General features: G+C 33.0%; 1 protein-coding gene across 3 annotated transcripts in view; it reads right to left on the bottom strand.

Moving 5' to 3' along the window:
- Positions 1-9,622, bottom strand: part of LOC110023874 (BCL-6 corepressor-like protein 1) — a 32,632-nt gene that overhangs the window by 19,172 nt on the left and 3,838 nt on the right. Inside the window, exons 2-3 of one of the 3 annotated variants that reach the window (XM_020723516.1) lie at positions 5,773-5,846; positions 5,201-5,258 (exon numbers count right to left, since the gene is read on the bottom strand). The exons of 1 other annotated variant lie outside the window; for it this stretch is intronic. The gene's annotated coding sequence lies outside the window, so the exon portion shown is untranslated. The remainder of the gene's footprint in view (positions 1-5,200; positions 5,259-5,772; positions 5,847-9,622) is intronic. One more of the 3 variants, XM_020723507.1, reaches the window with a different exon arrangement.

Below are 9,622 nucleotides of genomic sequence, written 5' to 3' on the forward strand. Positions count from 1 at the left end.
ATTTTGAAGATATTGTGTTACAAATAGGGAACCAATTAAAAAGTCAAGCTACAGTCATAAGAAATATTGAAAATCAAATAAGGTTGATAGCTTACTGAGTAGCATACCCCAAGGGACATTTCCTAGTAACATGGAAGTGACTCCCAACAAAATAGGCAAGGAGCGAGTGGAAATGAGTTGGAAGAGGTGACTAGGAAAGATTAAAGAAGGAAAAGATAACCCTGAGTTTAAAAATTGATTCAGGACTTAGAAAAACTTGACTCATCACTTACAAAGAAACAAGAGAGACCACTGCCACACTTGTCCCAGAGACTTCAAAAACATAAAGCTTGTCAAAAGTTCTCTAGATTTTTGAAAGTACTTAAAAACTTCAAAATCAACATTTATTTTGTCAAGGCCTTAGAGCGGATATCAAGTTTTGTTAAATTTATGAGAGATACTCTCAATGGGAAAATAAAACAATGCACTCTGAGACTGTAATCCTGAGAGAGGAATGTAATGCAATTCTTCAAAAGAAACTTCCTCAAAAACTTAAAAACCATGGTAATTTTATCATTCTCGGTACGATAGAAATAAAGTTCTTCAGAAAAGCCTAATAAGATCTAAGTGCTAGTATCAACCTCATGTAGGAGGCTAATATGAGTATTTGTAATTTTTTCAATGTTATACATTGAACATTCAGTAGTATATTTCTTTTATTTAAAGTAATTTGTGCTTTACATTTTATATGCATGGTTTGAACTTTTTACACTATTTCTACGGGTTATATTTTTCCCATTTGCATTTCATGTTTTTTTTGGGTTGGTATGAAATGTTAGTGAGAAGACATTTGACTTTTATGGGTTCTTCTGGATGGTCTGTTGGGCGCTGTTGTTTAACGTTACATGTAAAATCCTAATGAAGATAACTAATTTGCTCTCTTCTTTGTATATCGGTTTATGAGGTTCTTTAGAATGGCCTTTTTAGTGATATGCACATATGACACACCGGAGGTTCGTTTTATGTTGGGCAACCAAAAACTCATGTTTATATAAGGTTTACCGTTTTTTTGTAATGACAGATTCGTTGGTTGGTGTGCTAAGTTCTATGAGACCTCACGCATGCTGATAACTGTAATTAATTATTTTTTTAGCAATTTCATCTTTTGTTATGACTAATGGATTGTCTTTTTAATTATTCAGGAATGATGAGCTCCAAGATTTCAGGGACTTCCAGACGAATGCTTTGTCACTGCGGACTACAATCTTCCTTACATCACCTTGTGTACATAGCTATGGGAGAAAGTTCTACAAATGTCTGCAATGGGCAGCTGGTCCGGAGAAGTGTGACTTCTTCTAGTGGGTAGACAGCCCGCAGATTCCGCTGCCGATAGTGATCAGGGTTGTAAGGCATCCCTGGAGGACGACGTAGTTCGGGACATACGTCGACTAGAATTTAAAATTAATATTATTATTTTTTTAAATGTGATTTTCCTATTTTTTTTTCTTTTTATAGTACATTTAGTATTCAATGTTATATGAGGTGTGAATCTTATTTTTTTCAACTTTTTTGAAGTTATTTTTTGCTTCTCAAGTATCAACTATATCGTTATAACAGTTCTGTTTTAAACAGCATTACTGCGCAGAGACAGAATGTTCATTTATTCAGAAACAGCTGTCACATAACAGTTTTCAAACTGTAAAAAATAAACAATCAGTCAGTTTCCCCACAACAGTTTCCTGATTCAGCTAAGTTGCAGTTGATGATCTACAACTGTCACAAACAGACCCTAAAATTTCTCCCTACCAATCGTAAGAATCTCCTCCTTGATTCATAATTCTTTCAAATATTAACTTTGAGCTTTGCTTCTTCATTCGAGTTACTATTCTTCCCTTCTAGCTTGATTATGGCTCTTAAAACTAAGGGAGGAAAAGGACCACAAACCACTGATTCTAAGAAATTCGTCAACCTAGAAGCATTAACCTGATACAACAAATCGTTAATGTCGAAAAATTGATTTAGTAGAGAATTTTTTACCCCTGGGAGTGGTTGGGAGAGGCTTTGCTATAAGACTGGGGTGGTTGCGATTCCAATGGTATGAAAATTCTATGTTAATTTAAAGTAGAATAACGATGAAAAGGTCTTCGTGCAGAGCAAGCAGGTAAATTTTAGTTCTCCAATAATTAATTCTTTTTTTTGATATTTTCGATATCCCAGAAGATTTTCATTGTGGATTTCCTACTAATGAATCCGCCTCTCCGAAATTATTGAACTCCTTACCGATAGGTAATGGGAGTGGAGGATGAGAGAGCAAGGGAGGGTAAAGTTCTCTGCAACTGTATTGAATGATGAATCCAAAGCTTGTCATTATTTCATTTATGCTAAACTCATGCAACCAGCAACCTTAGCTAAGTCACGAGGGAGAGATCAGTGTTAATCCACAGCATTCAGGTGGAGAAAACTATTGACATAGGCAAGATCATCAGCACCTCTATTAGCAATATTCTTAAAGGAGGGTCAAATATAGGGTTTGGACACCCAGCGGTGATATTTACCTTATGCATTAGAGCCAGTGTGAAATATGAGAAGCGGGTGGAGCAACTGAGACCTTCGAGACCAATTACTAAAAAATCAATTACATAGGAATAACAAAACTGATTGTGCGAAATGAGAGAGTTCCACCAAACCCAGTACTTCGCAATCCAGTTCCTCGCAACCTAGAACTAAGTTCTCTATTGTTTTGTCTGCAATTTTGAAGCACCTTAACACCTTTCCAAGACTCAACAATCAAGCAGTAGGAGTTGCATGAACTACATCAACATTCAGATCAATATGCAGTCTAGCATCAACGTCAGCATAGTTATATGCATCGGTATTTTGACGCAAATAGGGGTTGTTCCGTCGTCAAGGGTGAACTGTCGAGCCTGATCCAGTGCAATTCCCCACTGCTCCACCTTTTGAGGTGTACTGAGATCCGGACGAGCACATGGATCATGATGATAATGATGATGAGGATGGAGATGTTTGATTTTAAATGTTATGACAGCTTACCTGTGATTTCTTCATAGCAATGGTTTTCCCTTTCCCTATGTTATATTTTCTTAAGAAGCTATGATTGTACTTATGGACATATGATGTGATGCCCTAGATGTGATGAATGTTATTTATATAAACATGTTTTCTGATTTTGATGTTGAACCTTGCAAATTTCTATATAACATCTGTATGTTGAAGTTTTTCGTTAGTGATGTGCTATGATAAACTCATCTATTGATTCTATTACTTGTGACTACCATGTAGGCTCGTTGTTTCTATCCATGATATCTTAAATATGGCAGCACAATGTTCATGTTGTGTCCCCACATAGGTTTCAATGCCCATAATTATGTTCAAGTATTGATTGCATGTTTCGTGATTTCAGTGTAAAACAGGTTTGGGGGGACTATACATGTGTAAAATTGCCCCTTAATATAAAATAGAAATTTAAATTTTGAATTTACATAAAAATAGGGGCAAAAGGCAGAAAAGATATAGGTGGCCTTTAATAATAAGCAAAAAATTTTAAACAACAGCAACAAGTATTTCTGAAACTGTTAGTAGGGTTAGCAACTTACTATTACCTGATTTATAACTCTATTAATACCTAATCAATGCGATTTTTCATAAGTTCTTAATTCGAGAAAAGAATATTTATAAAATTAATACCTCGGCACTATAAAATTTCGTCATACTCACTTAATGGATTTGATTCTAAATTAGTATTGATTGACTTAAATATTTTTAGGAAAAGTTAGGATGTAAATAAAAATTTGATTTAGGATAGGGTTAATATTAAAAACCATTAAAAAAAAAGACTTAACTAGATATAGTAATCCTACTTGAAAATGAAAAGAAAAAGAAAAAAATAATAAAAAAAGATTCATGCTTAAAAAAAATTTAACATAAGAGGAGAAATTTGAGATTAAACTCAAATTAAAAATTGATACTGATAAATTTTTCTAATAAGTCAAAAGATTAAAAGCTTCACTAAATTAACCTTGAAATTTTATATTCATAATAATAATATAATTAATATTATTTAAGGGTTCAGCTAACCGAATTTCATGAGTGAACTATTAATTTCATGAAGATCTGACCTCAGATTAGTAATTTGAGATGAATTGTACAATTCTAGTATTAATGAGAATTAAATCAGGAGATTAAGGGGTGTTCCTACTCGAGTTATATCTAACGAAGGGACTTGAACACTTTGATCAAAATATTTGTTGAAATATTAAAAAAACACTTAAATTCTTGATCTGAGTGTACCCTAATATTTAAAAATTCTAATCTTAAATTTTGAAAACCCATTAAACAGAAATACATTTGTAAGCTTCTCGTTGATATTCTTAAAAGCAAGTAGATTTGGAAATCAATTTCTCTTTTAACAGAGTTGATGATTAGTGCCAACACAATACTAAAGTCTTTAATAAGTCATCTATTAAACATATTCAAAACATGAAAACATTGAAATACATATAAAATTAGTAGTAGATGATGGCCAATTATTAATTATGGTGCCTTTATTAAGACTAACCATAGTCCACAAAGACAGAAAATTCCAAAAATATAATGATTGATTTGATAATACATAACTTATTAAAGTTTAAATATAACTTATAAATCTTCAATGCTTTGTAGACTTCTGTAATATGCACCGAATGATCATGTGGTTCAATAAGATAAAATATCGCCAAAGTACATAAAAAACTATTTTAATGGAAAAAAAGAAGAATAAGATTCACAATTTTCATAAAAGTATTCAATGCATTACCTGAAGCATTAGTAAATCCAAAAGTCAGACCAACCATTCTTACATTCCATCTTTAGTAAAAAAAGCAAACTTCACACGCTTGTTCTAACTTGAAAATCACTTTTCATAACAAGTTTTGAAAACATAATGGCGCTAGTCATCACATCAGCCAACCTCTAGGTATAAAAAACTAATATTTGATGACACCCCTATTGATTGATTTACTACCCACACGCACTGTCAACAATCATCTTTCTTAGTTGTTAGTATTGCAGGTTACCCACAAGGGCTCATACTCTCTCTAACAAACCTCCATTAGAAAAATAATCTACATGTCTTTTAAGCTTTAGCATGTTTAGCTACAGATATAGCACAAATGTTAAAATCAAGCAAAAGCATGAAGATCAATGACATGAAGAGGATTAATACCGAGAATATGAATTCAATGGAGGTTGGATCTTCAAAACCAATTTACATGGTCGGCCACCTTCAAAATTTAAACATAATATAATCAAGATCAATTATAGCAACCCCAAACAAATGGAAAGCATCCATTGTCAGAACCTCCAATTCAAGACTTTCTATGTGCTTATTCAATAACCACTCCACCTTCCTTTAAGGCATGGCTAATAATACCCCTTCAGGATGAAGCAGCATGAGCTCAAATTAGTGACACTATCTTTGCAAATAAAGCAAATCCAAAGCTTACATTATTACATTACATTATTTGATTTATTTTAATGTCACTCTTCTTCCTTAAACATAATAAGTAGCCAGAACATGACATTAATTCTTATAATGCATAGTAACTGGCTCCAATAATTTCATATTTAACAAAGGCCACAATAATAAGATTTATCTAAGTTATTTATCTTCACGTTCTATAAATAGAAGCTATAAAATCATAGAATTTGTTGGAGGCTATCTACTAAAGAAAGACCGGCAGCATAGCTAGATAAGAAAAATTAAATGGCACAAACTCATTGCATATAAGAAAATACCTATGCCACAAATCAATATCCAAAAAAGAAAAGAAGAGCCCACGAATTGCTCACTGCACATCAATCATCAATCCCTGAATGATAAAAAGGTGAATTGTTTATAAAATCCGTAAGTAAAATGAAGCTAAGAACTTAAATATTAAGACACATTTTGATGTAACAGTTGGAATTTTATAAGAAACTCCAAAGTTAATGTGCTTGTAGGAAGTTGCATCAATGAAACAAAACCATAAGATCATTAAGCCAAAATAGACAATAACTCGTTGGGTGAGAGTTTGGGTAGTTACATAGCTAGGGGCAATTCTTTTGTGTTTGTTGTTGTAATGATTTTTTGTTTTTATTATTTCAACGCAATTTTGGTTGGTTGAAGTGGAGGAATGGTATATTGTGTGATAGAAAAGTAACTCTTAGACTGAAAGAAAAATTTTATAAGAAGGTGATGAGACCTACAAGAGCTGAATGTTGGCCTTTAAAAGAGAAGCATAAAGCTAAGTTAAGTGTTGTCGAGATAAGAATGATTAGGTGGATAAGAATGATTAGGATGATTAGGTGGATGAGTGACTTTTCACTTAGAGACAAAATACGAAATGAATATAGCTATGATAGGGTTGATGTAGCTATAGTGACGGACAAAATTAGAGAGAGTCGTCTAAGATGGTTTGGTCACATTAAACGTCGGCCATCCGATGATCCGATTAGGAGAGTAGATACTTATGTTAAGAAAGACAGAGGTAGAACAAGAAAGACTTTGGCATATTGTATAAAAATGATATTAATTTATTAACATTAAATAAAAATATGACACTCGATAGGACGCAATTGAGAAAAATGATTCATGTTGCAGACCCCATTTAGTGGGATAAAGGTTTGTTGTTGTTGTTGTTGTATACTCATTAAAAAATAAATAATTTGAGCTTTCCTAGTCACTTCTTTTCTTACAGAATTACTTATTGATAACATCATTTTGTTCTTCCCTTGTAGTAGGATGATCATTTCCATCTTAAATTCCTTTCTTTATGCTTTTTAATCTAATTGGTTGTCTTGCAACTTTGTGTAAAGTACATTTTTGATAAGATTACAAGGCAATCACATGCATCCTTTCCCACTAAAATATTTGCAACCCATCTTCTCCATCTCTCTTGCAAGCTCTCATCCAAACCTCCACCATCACATATAGTCCATCCACAACTATTCTCTATCAAGTCCAAACATACTAATCAATATGTTCGAATACCAACTATCTCAAAAAAACGTTAAAATATCTACAACAATCTTACATCATTTGATATTAGAATTAATCCCTAAAAGATTTGAGAAGTAAATACATCACACAATCATCAACGGTATCAATTTGTGGAGCGCTTCTATAGGTAAAAACTTGCTTCATATTTTTCATTGATTGGGAGAAATAACAATCAATGAAAAATGACACTAAATAGGGCGTAATGGAGAAAAGGATTCATGTAGCTGACCCCGCGTAGTGGGATTAAGGCTTTGTTGTTGTTGTTGGTAGAAATAGCAATACACCACTTCCAAATTTTATCCTTTTAACCTTTATTTTATATATACATGTTACCCCAAAATGTGCCACAACATCATTTGGACATTGAAGAATAAATATTGAATCATAAATTTGACACACCAAATCATGCTTCCGATCAAATTAAAGATGCTACAAATCATGATGTTAAAAGTTCAAAAACCAAAATGTGGATCAAGTATTCAATCATGCCCATCCACCTCTACACTATCACAAACTTAAATAAAACCTAATAGATAAAACCTTCCCTAGCACTACCAAAATCCGATCTTACAAAATACTTATCTTAAGAAAACTTTTTATTTCACAAAAAGTCGCTAATTGGCTTACCCCTAATCTCTTTTCAAAACCTGATTCTCCATCCATTGAACCTACTCGAAAGCCGCTCAACTTCCCCTCAAAATACAAATGGTAAGCATGATCTTTATGTTGTTGTAACTCTTCAATAATGGGTAAACATAATAAATATGTTCAAAGTAACCCATTTGTTAAAGCTTAAATTCATTCAATATAGGGTAATGCTCTTTCAAAACCTTGTCGATTCAAGGAAGATATTTGTTATGAAAACAACAAATTTAACTCTATAGAATAGAATTCTTAATTGTGGAACATACGAAATAGCAAAATGACCAAAATAAAACAAACGCATGTAGTTTGATAACATGAATAGGATCAAGACCATGTGAACAAAAGGGAAGGATGGATGTCCAAACCCTACCTAAACGATCAAAACCTCCTTCAATTTTTAAAGATGATATAATCTAGATCAATTATGATAAATCACATGATTAAAGTCCACGATCTAAATCACTCAAGAACCACTCCACTTTCCTTACAAGGTATGGTTGGTTCTATCCTTCAAGATAAACCACCTCGTGCTCAAATGGTGACACTCTCCTTCCAAATAAAGATTGACCAAAACTTGCATTATTGCAAAACATTACTTGCATATTCCAATATCACTCTTTCCACTCTTTCCTTGTATCCAATAAATGGAAATTAGTTGCTTCAGATTCAACCCTTATAGATTGTAATTAACCAAAATAATTTCATATCTACCAAAGATTGACCACCATATGTAGCCATGATTACTCGTGAATAAAACAATTTGATGTTTGTTTGTTTGCAAGACTTTGAGGATTGATTAGAGTTGATTTGGAGATCATCACCACCCTAAATCTTGTGATTATCTCGTTATTCTTTAATGAAGTTACAATGTCATCATAATTATCCTTACCCTCTTCATTATCTGCACCCCATCCACATCCCTCTTGCAAGAACTAAGCCAAGCCACCATCTCACACATAGGCTGATCATACTTACTCTCTACTGCGTCTAAAATACTCGACATCATTGAATACCGCAGCGCCATCAAAGGCAGAAAAATACCCACTAAAATCTTGCATTAGCTGGATTCAAATTATAATATGGAAAATTAGGTAATGATAATCTAGAACTCAAATCAATAGTGCAATGTATGATTATTAGTACAGGTAATTCATCATGAAGTTCATCACGTATAGGCTTCTGAAATCAATCGGCACTTGTCTTAGATACTAAGGAACAGCCATACTTTCTAACATGTCTTTTCACTGTTATATTTGGTGATTTCTTGAGTTCATTAGTAGCACTAAATTCTTACAACACGTATGAACTAATTTTAGCTTGATGGGTTTTTAAATAATTCTCCTCCCATTGCTTTTTAACACATAGGTATTAGACTTTGCTGAGTTATATTTAAGTCATATAACCACAATAAACCAAAAAACATCCATTGGTAAAATACCACGCTGAACTTCAGCGCAATGTGTCACAAGTATAATAAGTACCATATATCTTTGTCATTAAAACCGCAATCTCGTCTACCCCAAGTTACTTAAAAAGATCATGTGTGGTTCAAGTTCCAAACTCATGCAATCGAAAATAGATTTAGCTCCAAAATTCGTACAAGATTTAGGTTAAATCCAGGTAAAATCCTGCTCTAAATCTGTTACCATAAAGGCCACGAGGTAAAAAAGAAGGTATCGGGCTTCAAAATTTTTTATGACATTATATTTATTACTCTTTCACTTTTTTATGCTTATAAAAATAATATAGAAAAATGAACAATCTTGTCATGAGGTTGTCTAAATATGACTAATTTTTGTAGTGTATCAAGCTGAGGCATAATGTCGAACCTAAGAGTCATACAAAATTATGCTAATTATAGTGTTTGCTTAGCTGCAAGATTTGAACATGGTAACTTATGTAAGGGAATATGCGCACACGCGCGCGCGCGCACAGATATATATATATAGTAGCTGACCCCGC

This window comes from Phalaenopsis equestris, unplaced genomic scaffold (genome assembly GCF_001263595.1).
Source record: "Phalaenopsis equestris unplaced genomic scaffold, ASM126359v1 Scaffold000002, whole genome shotgun sequence".
NCBI lineage: Eukaryota > Viridiplantae > Streptophyta > Magnoliopsida > Asparagales > Orchidaceae > Phalaenopsis > Phalaenopsis equestris.